This window comes from Hordeum vulgare, chromosome 6H, assembly GCF_904849725.1.
Source record: "Hordeum vulgare subsp. vulgare chromosome 6H, MorexV3_pseudomolecules_assembly, whole genome shotgun sequence".
Lineage (NCBI taxonomy): Eukaryota > Viridiplantae > Streptophyta > Magnoliopsida > Poales > Poaceae > Hordeum > Hordeum vulgare.
In genome coordinates, this window is record NC_058523.1 from 92,527,794 (window position 1) to 92,540,177 (window position 12,384).

The following is a 12,384-nucleotide window of genomic DNA, read 5'->3' on the forward strand; positions in this document are numbered from 1 at the left end:
GTGGAGGATGCTGCCTGCATGCATGCCCGAGGTGTTTTTGTTGGGCCCGCTGAAGCCGAAACGAACGAGAGGCTCTGGCTCGGCTGGTCGCCCGTGCGCGGCAGCAGCCGCGTTCTCTGTGCCGTTTGTTTCGTTTAGTACCACCTCGCTCGCGGAGAGGTGAAGAGGCGGTCGAGGCTGCTATAAGAGGAGGGGGAGGGCAGCAATACAACTCATACCTTTCTCGGCCTTTTGGCTAAGATCAAGTGTAGTATCTGTTCTTATCAGTTTAATATCTGATATGTGGACTACATGTCCACAACGATATTAAATTTATTTTTCGTGGGGGTGGGCCCATCACAGTAGCTTGCTGCTGGGGTCCACATGCGTCGCCTGGGCGTTGCACTGCTGCCCTGGCCCGGCGCACCCCAACCAAATCAATAGTTAAACTGTTAAAATTCTTTTGTTTGAAAGTCTCAAAACGCATGATAATATGTAACAGATTCAAAACCAGCTGGGCGGCTTGTATGGCCTGGAGATTCTGCTAGGCAGAGAGATTTGCTGTTTTAAAACTGCTCTGGTTAACCCTGTTTATTTGGTAGTGTACTTGTTGCTCCTATGAAGGAGAACAAACGAATCCCAACATTTTGTTTTCTCAAGCAAAACTTCAAGGAACTTGTTCACATAAACCTGTTTACGTTTTGTTTTGTATGTGTCTGTAATGTTGAAGGTTGAATAACAGAGATTCGTATTAGGTGATGTATTAGGAGTAATCCCATATATCATGTTAGGAGTAATCCCATATATATCATGAAAGGATGATCTGCATAAAAGGATGCCATCATCTCCTTGTTTTCCTCCTTATGTCTCTTATGAATTTCTCATGTTCCCTCACCAGACTTTTCTAAAGTTGAAGAATATTGCAAGTGCTCTCAAGCAAGAACCTCATGACCACTAGTACCCACTATAGCCATTGATGGGCCATGCAAGCTTCTGAGCCATAACAACAAGTATCTACGTTACCCTATTTACTTCAGTTACAAGATAAAGGAAGAACACACACGTCTTCTTAACAGAAAAAAGACTGATGCAATCAGTCAGAGAAATGATATAGATTAAAGCACTTGCAGTGTTGCTACTGCAAGGCACTCCACTAGAGTAAGTTTTCCATTCTAATATGCTAATGAGGCTAGTTAATCATCAACATGTTACTCCCACGACAAGAATTGTTGGTTGCTGATACACTCGAAGCCTATTGAACTATGAGAAACATAACTGAATGGTACAAGGCCAGGTACAGATAGAACTAAACAAGATTTATGACGGGGGATAACCCCGGGGTAGGCTAAAATCAAGCGTTTCTCCCATCCTCCTTCGAAAACAACAACGCGAGACAACCTCTTCCCATGAAGGGCCGGATGCCTCTGGCCGGTTGCGCAACCGAGCCGACTCGGGGCAAGGCCGCACTCCATCCGGCTCGACTGCGTCCCGCTAGCCAGCGAGGGTCAGCTCTAGTCACATCGCCTTAACAAACGCATCAGGGGCACATCATCAAAGGCATGGCTACAACGGCTTACGTACCGCTGACCTCACCGCGCGTGGCTACAACGCTGCATAGTGTGGTGCACACAACTGCGTAACAAGCACGCACCAATGACGACGACTGGCCGGCGGGTCCCGGCTCCTGGCGAGACCCTGCAGCCGGCGGGGCCCTACATGCGACAAGACTCCCCCAACCGGTGGGTCCCCTAGACGGCTAGAGAGGTTGCCAGCCGGGTCCCCCCGGTACCCTTTATTCTTATTGTAAAGCCAAGGGGTTGGCCTATAAAACCCCCTCGTACTGCCCCATGCATGGGGTCAGCCGATCATACACACATACGCACACAGGAGAGATAGAACGCTACTAGCTCCTTCTTCCTCCTCCACCGCACAGCTGAAGGAGCACCATTGTAGCCCCATTCGGTTCATCAACCAAACTAGCAGGACTAGGGGTGTTACCTCCGACGAAGGGCCCCGAACCCGGGTGCATCGTGTGTATCGCACCGCTTGTCCCCAATCCCGTTTCCGGAGCCCGCCGACATTCTTACGACCCCAACCACGTTCGATAAGCCACCCCATGGCATGTGTCGTGAGAAAACGACGACAATTGGCGCCCACTGTGGGGTCGTCCGTGGTGCCGGCCGGAGTCACACTCCAGGCGGGACCCCTCGCAAACTCCGCCGGACGCATCGCGTCGAGACTGATCAACACGCCCTCCGTGACTACTTCACGTGCTGTACCGATCTGCACAACTCCTATGAAGGGGTATACGAGGTGCAGGCCATCCAATACTTCATCGAGGGCTACCGAGACGGCACCCTCCTCAAGCACAAGCTCATGTGCTCGGAGCCGACCACCTTGTCGGAGCTCATGGCCAAGGCAGACAAGTACGCCACAGACGACTCTGTGTATCGCACCGCTTGTCCCCAATCCAGTTTCCGGAGCCCGCCGACATTCTTACGGCCCCAACCACGTTCGATAAGCCGCCCCATGGCATGTGTCGTGAGAAAACGACGATAGTTGGCACCCACCGTGGGGTCGTCCGTGGTGCCGGCCGGAGTCACAATCCGGGCGGGACCCCTCGCAAACTCCGCTGGACGCATCGCGTCGAGACTGATCAGCACGCCCTCCGTGACTACACGTGCTGAACCGAGCTGCGCAACTCCTATGAAGGGGTACACGAGGTGCACGCAATCCAATACTTCATCGAGGGCTACCGAGACGGCAGCCTCCTCAAGCACAAGCTCATATGTTCAGAGCCGACCACCTTGTCGGAGCTCATGGCCAAGGCGGACAAGTACGCCACGGCCCACTCCGTGATGCGGAACAAGTTACGGCGACCGACAAGGCCGCCCCGCCGCCGGCTGCCGGCTGCCGACAATCGGGGACAACAAAACAACAAGCGGAAAGCCAACCAGCCGGATCCCCGATACGGAAGCAAACAGGTCGCCACCATCGAGGAAGAGCAGCGAGCTGCATAGGTCGCCAGCCAGCGCCAGCGGGCCGACAAGGGCGCCTGGCAGCCCAAGCTCACCTTCGAGCACTTGCTCGACGCACCCTACATCAGAGTCACATCAGTACAATACATAAATATCATGAAGAATAGGAGGGTCCGACTACGGACGAAAACAAACTAGAAAAGAAGAACGACATCCATCCTTGCTATCCCAAGCTGCCGGCCTGGAACCCATCCTAGATCGAAGAAGAAGAAGAAGCAATTCCAAATGAACAATCAACGCGCTCGCGTCAAGTAACCTTTACCTGTACCTGCAAATGGTGTTGTAGTAATCTGTGAGCCAAAGGGGACTCAACAATCTCATTTCCAAAGGTATCAAGACTAGCAAAGCTTAATAGGTGAGGTATGGTTAAGTGGTGAGGGTGCAACAAGCGACTAAGCATATAAAGAAGGGGAAGGTCTAGGCATGACGGACGTGAACTACTGATGATCAAATGAATGATCCTGAACACCTCGCCACGGTGCGGGGTGGCGCTGGCAGCGAAGACGCCGACGATGGCTCCATGGATGGCTTGGGAGAAGGAGCAGCTCGGGGAGATTGGGGGCAAGCCCAGATGGGCTTCGGGCGGGCCCGTGAGCGGGCCTGGCGGGCCGGCCGCAGGATGAGAGACAAGGTGGGAGAGAGGCTGCTAGGGTTAGGGTTTGGCATGGGGAACGAGGGGGGATTAGGGTCTGACTGCCTATTTATAGAAAATGGGCTAGGGTTATCCGAATCCGGCCCCGTTTTCGCCCACGCGATCCGAATCGAACGGTTTCGCACGAGGGACACGCTAAGTAGCCGTGTAGAGTAGGTTAGCCAGAGATGAGAGGGAAAACGGGCACCCGACAACGTATTTTCAAACACAGATAAAACGTCCGACGATAGACCGAATACGGTGCCGCTACGGTCGAACGTTCGGGTACCAGACGGACTCCGATTGCGACGAAATTTGACACGCGGCCTACCTATAACTAAATAAGACCGCACGTCAAGTTCCAACCCAATTACAGAAAGTTTTAAACACACTTTTGAAAACAATATTTAAACGATGCCGCGGTGCGTGCGAGTGTGGTCAGGATCAACCCGGACAACGACGAACACGGAGGGAACCGACAACTAATAACAGATGCATGTTTGAAAACTGGCGGCAACGGAATGCCGATGCAATGCGAATGATGCAACGATGATGCGACAAATAAAAATAACCACATGGCGAAAACGGAATAAAGGGGGAATCTTCTGGAACGTCGGTCTCGGGTTGTCACAACTCTCCTACACTACAAGAGGATCTCGACCCGAGATCCAAGAATGAAAGGGGAAGAGGAAGAGAAAGCAAGAGGTAAAACTTAGTCGCTTTTTGACAAATGAGTGAAACCAACGATCATTGACGGTTGCAAAGAGATGAAGTATGACATGAGAAGCAAGCCAGAATTCACAGAAAATTTCGGCCGCACTTCGGTAGGAAAATGGGACAAAATTCGATAAGAAGGGAGAATTAGACAAGATTCATAACAAACAACTAAATAGAACAAGGGAACGCCATGATCTTGATAGAACAACATGATTGACCCAAAAGAGCAACACCACAACAACTCTGGAACAAGAGAATATAAACTAGATCTTGGAAAGAGGGAACGAAGAAAAAAAATGAGAACTACTACCACAAGAATCTAGAAGGACACCTTGAGACAAAGAATTGAAACCTTGATGCACCACCATGACGGATCTCTTAGGGAACACCGGAATGAAATGATGAAAGAATAAGATTAAAGGCCTTGCAATGCTTTAGATGAAGCTTCTCAAAGAGATACTTGATAGAACTTGGAATTTAGGAAAAGAAAGATAAGCACTTGAGAAAAGAATTGATATCTTGAGCCACTCCAGAAGAAGAATTCAGATTACTATGAACAAGAATAAGAATCATGTTATGCTTATCCTTCATCAAGTTTAATTGATGACAAGCAATGGATTTAGCGTACCACTTATTCTTCTATAAAAGATTGAAGAGATATATGAGCACAAACTAGAAGAAATGTTGAAGGAGACACCGGTAAGAATTGGATTGAACGGGGATACAACAAGAATGAATGGATATACATGAGAATGAAGAGATCATGAGCCACCTGAGAGAAACACTTGAACAAAGCACTGGAATAATTGAGAGACGAACGAAGAGACAACAATCGAGAAGAATTTGAGGATGAAAGCTGAAAGCTAAGAATGAAGAAGTCTTCTGAAATGATGGCCTTCGGAGGATCGAGAAATGAACACAACATTGAAATGCACCAAATAGCAAGAAAGGGATTACTCACGATTGGAACAATGAATATGATGGCACCAAGATATGAGATAAACACTCCTTCGGTCTTCCAAGCTGAAAATGATGAGGAGAACACCACCAAGAATAACCGAAACCTCCGGAATAATGAAGAATGGAAGGTTGAGCCAAATGAGAATTAATTCAAATTGATCGTGAAGAACGAATATGACTGATGAAAATCATTCTTACGTCACACTGAAAAAGAATAAGAGAACTCCGGAAAAAGATTACAAGAGCCAGATAAGGTCGTGGGAAAAACCTGTGGGTTATGGGCCGACTCAAAGAAAACACCGGATGAAACAATTGAATAGAAAGAGAGATTGCACTGGTACAAATGGAAACTTGATGAGGTGAGGCCCTCGAAACAATTGAAAGAATTGAAAACCCGAACTTCTGAGATACCTTCAATACTCCGGATAGAGCATAGATGGAAGAATAACAAGAGAGTCTTGAATAAGAATTTCCAACACGGGGAAGAATTACAAGGATAAAAAGGATATGATGAACACGGATAGCTAGCTTGAAATGAATTCACCGGAAAGGATAACAAGATTGAATAAATATAACACGAAGCCCGTGAGAATCTTCACAACGAATCATCGGCTATGAGGGAAAAGAACAGATAGCGGAAGCAACAATGAAATGAAATGCACTTGGATGAAATCCAACCACCGAAGAAAAAGGGCGGGAGGGCGGGGTAAAACAAAGACAACTTGGAACAGATGAGATGAACTCCGGAAGAAATGCGGTTTGATCTTGCAAAAATTGGAGAGGATTGAATTCACTTGGAGAGAAACACACCGGGTGGAAAAGAATTAACATGACGACTCCGGTTGACAAGAATTGATAAGACAATTGATTGAGCAAAAGAATTAGCATTCCCATAAAAATATGAGAACACCTCTTGGAAAGATCTCAAATCACCACTTGACATCGAAGCAACTTGAATTACCACATTCCAACAAAAACAAAAGCTGCGGCTTATGAAACAAGCCAGAACAAATTCATGAGAGAGATTTCCGTTCGATATTTTCGTGGACAGGATCGCACGGGCTCGATCCTTATAGTAGCCATCCTGTGCAAGGTAGTGCACACGACATACGAAGCGTCCCCGAGTCGTAGCAAGCTACAAGGACTCTTTAAGACAAATGAGAACCGCCGTAAGACGACCGTGAACAAACGAATCCACTAGATGTCGAACCCCAACCTAACATCATGCATTTGTTGGAAGATTGTCCTATAAGTAACTATTGAGTTCCCACCTAAGAACTCCCAAAATTTGTGGTCATGCAATCTGGTCCACGGATACAAGGAGTAATATATCACTCAACTCCTATACTAACCCGTACAGTGTATCACATCCGTCAACACATAACCAGAATCTCGGACCTTCATCTACTAAAGACCCTCGTGATCAGAACGATACAAAGTATGGCAGTACTCCCGAACAATCTGCACCAGTACTGGGGACATCGGGGTTATCTCGCCACTACTAGTATTGAAGCAATTACGAACATCCTTCGTTTTGAGATACTAAGAAATCTGAATGATAGCGATGTGCTCAAGAATCCCCTAGAGCTCAACTCCCCGGAAGAAATCAAGTCAGACAGGAGGCACCAAGACAGAACTCCGTCACATCGACATCATATAGACTCCAAAAATATCCGCGTGATCCTATTTTTTTTTGAGTGAGAAGAGGAGTATAATTAAATTATTACGTGAAGATTCCTCACTAGAGCATAGAAGAGGAGAAAAAAGAATCGTAATCTCCAATATATAACTAGACTCAAAGTAGTTTTTCACTAGACTCGACTCGGCCAAGTTCGATCAATCAAGGGGGATCCTAGGTCGGTACTGCTTTGATACCAACTTGTAATGCCCAAGATGCGATCCTATCCTTAATTTGGCACAAGGGCCTCGTCAGGGATAGAAGCGCATCTCGTCGTTTCGCAAGAATGGATATCATTGCAAGTACATGTACTGAAAAGGTGAGATATATGGAATTGTCTTACACTCGCCACAAGATACATCAGAGTCACATTAGTACAATACATAAATATCATGAATAAGAGCAGGGCCCGACTACGGACGAAAACAAACGAGAAAAGAAGAACGACGTCCATCCTTGCTATCCCAGGCTGCCGGCCTGGAACCCATCCTAGATCGATGAAGAAGAAGTAGAAGAAGCAACTCCAAATGAACAATCAATGCGCTCGCGTCAAGTAACCTTTACCTGTACCTGCAACTGGTGTTGTAGTAATCTGTGAGCCACAGGGGACTCAACAATCTCATTTCCAAAGGTATCAAGACTAGCAACGCTTAATAGGTGAGGTATGGTTAAGTGGTGAGGCTGCAGCAAGCGAATAAGCATATATGAGGTGGCTAACTTACGAGTACAAGAATAAAGAGGGGGAAGGTCTACGCATAACGGACGTGAACTACTCATGATCAAATGAATGGTCCTGAACACCTACTTACGTCAGACATAACCCCACCGTGTCCTCGATCGGAGAAGGAACTCACAAAAGAGACAATCACGGTTACACACTCGGTTGGCATATTTTAATTAAGTTAACTTCAAGTTATCTAGAACTAGTGTTAAACAAAGTTTCCACGTTGCCACATAACCGCGGGCACGACTTTCCGAAAATATTTAACCCTGCATGGGTGCTCCAACTAATCCATCACAAATTACCACAAGCCGCATAGAAATCCTCGATCACGAAACTCGCGATCTCGTCGGACTCCTTAGTGGAAAACCTCAACTCTGAGATTACCCCAAGCATCACCGGAATCCCGATGCACAAGACATTCGTCAAAGGTAAAACTACTCCAGCAAGGCCGCCCGGCGTGTCGATGATCCCGATAGGAGCCGCGTATCTCGTTCTCACGACACGACGTATGAGCGATGATTACCGCACCAAACGCTGAGTTGCCCCGGGTAGCGTTAGTAAGCTGCTCTATTTTGGACCAGCACCATCAGCACTGGCCCTCCCTGTATTATGTAAAATTACTCCTCAGGTTGATGATGCCCTATGCTTTCAGTATTAACAAAATTATTATGTTGGGGAAATGTAGGACCAATGTTGGGCCTTGCCAGACCAACTTTAGTCTAAAACAAATTATCAAGGGGTCCCCATAACAACCCCGATCGTGTTAGGAGCGCTCAATTATGGAACATAACACCGGTAGCCGAAACTAAGGGGGCAAAGGTGGAACAAAACACCAGGCTAGAAAGGCCGAGCCTTCCACCTTTTACCAAGTATATAGGTGCATTAAATTAAATAGCATTTAATAGGGTGATATAACAAGGAACCCATGTTATCACATGGAAGCAACTGCACCTGCAACTAGCAACGCTAACACATGGTTAAGCAAGCGGTAACATAGTCAGACAGTGGTTTGCTAAGTTGTGAACGGGTTAAAGGTCTTCATGGCAATGTTGAGAGGCTGATATTTAACAGGTGGTAGGCAATGAGACATAACGATAGAAACGGTAAAACTAGCAAGGCAATGATAGTAATGGTATCTGGGGAAATGTTAATCTTGCCTGAGATCCTGCTTGGAAGAAGAGCGACTCCGTGAAGCAGACGAACCGACGTAGTCGAACGGGCCCCCACAATCCGACATGCTTGAGGAACTCTATCGAGACGAAGCAAACCGGAAACAAGCATCAACACACGATATTTACCACGACACATGCACGACAAGATGCAATCCACATGTGATGCATGACCAAAAGAATATATGCAAGACATGGCATGACATTTCACAACAAACAAACACTACACATTAAGAGAAGTTCAATATGCAACGAGTTGCATATTGACGAAACTCCACATACGAATTATTTAGTTCTATCCCGATTAGGTACACAGAAATATCAAATGTGGTTAAACATGGCGAGAGGTGAAGCGTAATTAAACTACATATCTAGGCATTTTAAATGAGGTCGGAAATGACATATAGCACCTCCGAGGCGACCTCACATGTTAATTTATAATTCTGTCCAGATCTCAACTAACACATTTAAATGTTTGTTAAACAGCAAAAAAAAATAGGTTCACGTGATTCTACGCGTCGTTACAAGCAATTAACACATAGAGAACATCTCCCACGGAGCTACGGTTCAAAAGATACGAACACCGCAAGATATGATGGCATGAATGCAATATGTGTGCAACGATAGTCACAAGCATTTCAAAACACACAAACAGCAAGATAAAAATGAAACTACATGAGATTCTAAGCAAGTTTCATATAGGGCACGATCGAAACGGAGCAACGGTTCAACAACTACGAGCTAAACAAGAAATCACTACAATCTGCCAAAATCAGCCAAATAGCATTTTCTACACCCCACAACTACGAGCTACACAAATCCAATATACTCAACCAAGGCATGAGATGTTAGAGGGAAAGAAGCACTGCAACATACAACTAATAACACCTAGCATGGAAGCATGGATCACTAGGAAAAGAACTCACAAAAAGGCATCTCACACACAGTCTCAGACTTAGTGAAAATAACAGTTTATGAAACTGCTGTTTTCGATCTGAAGGCATATTTACAGCAGCAAAACATAATCTACAGGACTCCAAATGGCATGAAAATTCACGGCATGCTAGAGAATCCCAAAGTCTACAACTAACTCCATTGCACCAACCTCAAAAAAGCTACAAATCACCAGATAAAATCAAGACAAGACAGCAACAAAATATAACAGATTCCAGACTCAGAAATATTTCAGCATCTCTAAAACAACACTATTTCCTAGCATGTAAAGAGCAAACCAACCACACCTAAACATGGAATTCTATTGCAACCAGCATTACCAGGGGCTAGACTAAACATCCAAGAGCAACTCTCTAGTTGACAACTTGATCATATCAAGCACAAAATAAATCCCACAAAATAAACAAAAGGGCTACACGGCAAAATATCACGCGAACTAACTTGCTCTAAAGCTAAAACTAAATGCACCACTAAATTCTATGGATTTTTCTACCCCGAAAAACATATATAACATGAGGGGTTGCAACACAAGAATATCGCCACACGTATATGCGAGATAATGTCCTAAACACGATATAACAAACTAGCTATGGAATCCTACATGCAAAAATACCAACGACTATTCTAAAATGCATGGCAAAGGGTTCCTAAAACATGAGCATTTCATCTACGGAGTTCGAGCAATCCGGACACACACGAAAAATAAATAGGGAACAACTCCTATTGGGACAGCATGCAAATCTAGGCATTTGACGGTTCAAACTACTTCAAACATTTATGCAAGTTGCACATTCGTAATCTACGCAAAATTCTACATGAGATACATATACAACTCGCTCCGATCCGACATACGGATTAAAAACTACGGACGTTTGAAATAACTAATAAATCCTGAAATTAATAAATCCGGATTTAAATCCTAAAAAAAACTACTGGGCTGAATCTACCCTACACGGGCCTAAATAGAGCGGCGCAGGATATCTATATGGCGCCTAGGCGCAGGTAGGGCACGGGGGACGCTCACCTCAGTGGGCCTCGGGCCCATGACGGTGGGGAGGCTGGCCTGGGGGCGGACGTGGGCCGATGGCGAGGCACTGGCCACGGAAGGTGGTGCGGCGTTGGCGCGGGGGTGGGCCGAGCTGGCCTGGGCCGGCGCGTGGCCCAGCTGGCGAGCGGGACGGCTGGCTCGGTGCCGCACGTCGTTCCCTCGTCCTCCCGCTTGGGACCGAGGTCATGGCGACGACGACGCCTCCTGGCGGCGGGGTGTCGGCGAAGAGAGGCGGCAGGGCAACCTACTCGCTTGGAGGCGGCGGATCCGGCCGGTCCTCGCCGGATCTGGGCCGGACGGCGGCGACGCGTCGAAGGCAGGGCAAGCAACGACGCGAAGGGCTGGTGGCGGAGGGAGGCGGCTCCAGGGCGGAGGCTGCGGGCCGGTGGCGGGGCACGGCTCCCGACGGCGAAGGGGCGAGGCGTCAGTGGGGCTTCCGGCGAGCTGGCCGGGCAGGACAACCTCGCCACGGTGCGGGGCGGCGCTGGCAGCGAGGACGCTGACGATGGCTCCATGGATGGCTCAGGAGAAGGAGCAGCTCGGGGAGATTGGGGGCAAGCCTAGATGGGCTTCGGGCGGGCCCCTGTGTGGGCCTGGCGGGCCGGCCGCAAGATGAGAGAGGAGGTGGGAGAGAGGCTGCTAGGGTTAGGGTTTGGCACGGGGAACAAGGGGGGATTAGGGTCAGTCTACCTATTTATAGAAAACGGGCTAGGGTTATCCGAATCCGGCCCCGTTTTCGCCCACGCGATCAGAATCGAACGGTTTCGCACGCGGGACAGGCTAAGTGGCCGTGTAGAGTAGGTTAGCCGGAGATGAGAGGGAAAACGGGCACCCGAAAACGTATTTTCAAACACCGATAAAACGTCTGACGATAGACCGAATACGGTGCCGCTACGATCGACCGTTCGGGTACCAGACGGACTCCGATTGCGACGAAATTTGACACGCAGCCTACCTATAACTAAATAAGACTGCACGCCAAGTTCCAACCCAATCATAGAAAGTTTTAAACGCACTTTTGAAAACAAGATTTAAACGATGTCGCGGGCGCGTGCGAGTGTGGTCAGGCTCAACACGGACAACGACGAACACGGAGGGAACCGACAACTAATAACGGATGGAGGTTTGAAAACTGGCGGCAACGGAATGCCGATGCAATGCGAATGATGCGTTGATGATGCGACAAATAAAAATAACCACATGACAAAAACGGAATAAAGGGGGAATCTTCTGGAACGTTGGTCTCGGGTTGTCACAATTTACCCCTCCGATCGGAAATCCTTCCATCATATCCAGGATCGCGAATTTCTCCATCGTTCCGCCGCCGCAGCGCTTCCGAGATCGGGAGCGTCAGTAGACCTCTTCCCGGCACCGTGCCGGAGGGAGGATTGACCTCCGGGAGCTTCTCCATCGCCATGGACGCTTCCTGGACATGTCATGAGTAGTCCTCCTTGGACCATGAGTCCATGACCAGTAGCTATGTGAT

General features: G+C 47.7%; 1 non-coding gene across 1 annotated transcript; it reads left to right on the top strand.

Annotated features, from left to right (window-relative positions):
* Nucleotides 1-214: 214 nt before the first annotated feature.
* On the top strand, nt 215-411 carry LOC123406444. The gene has a single exon (XR_006612147.1). It is a non-coding gene; the product is annotated as a U2 spliceosomal RNA (small nuclear RNA).
* The last annotated feature ends 11,973 nt before the right edge of the window (nt 412-12,384 follow it).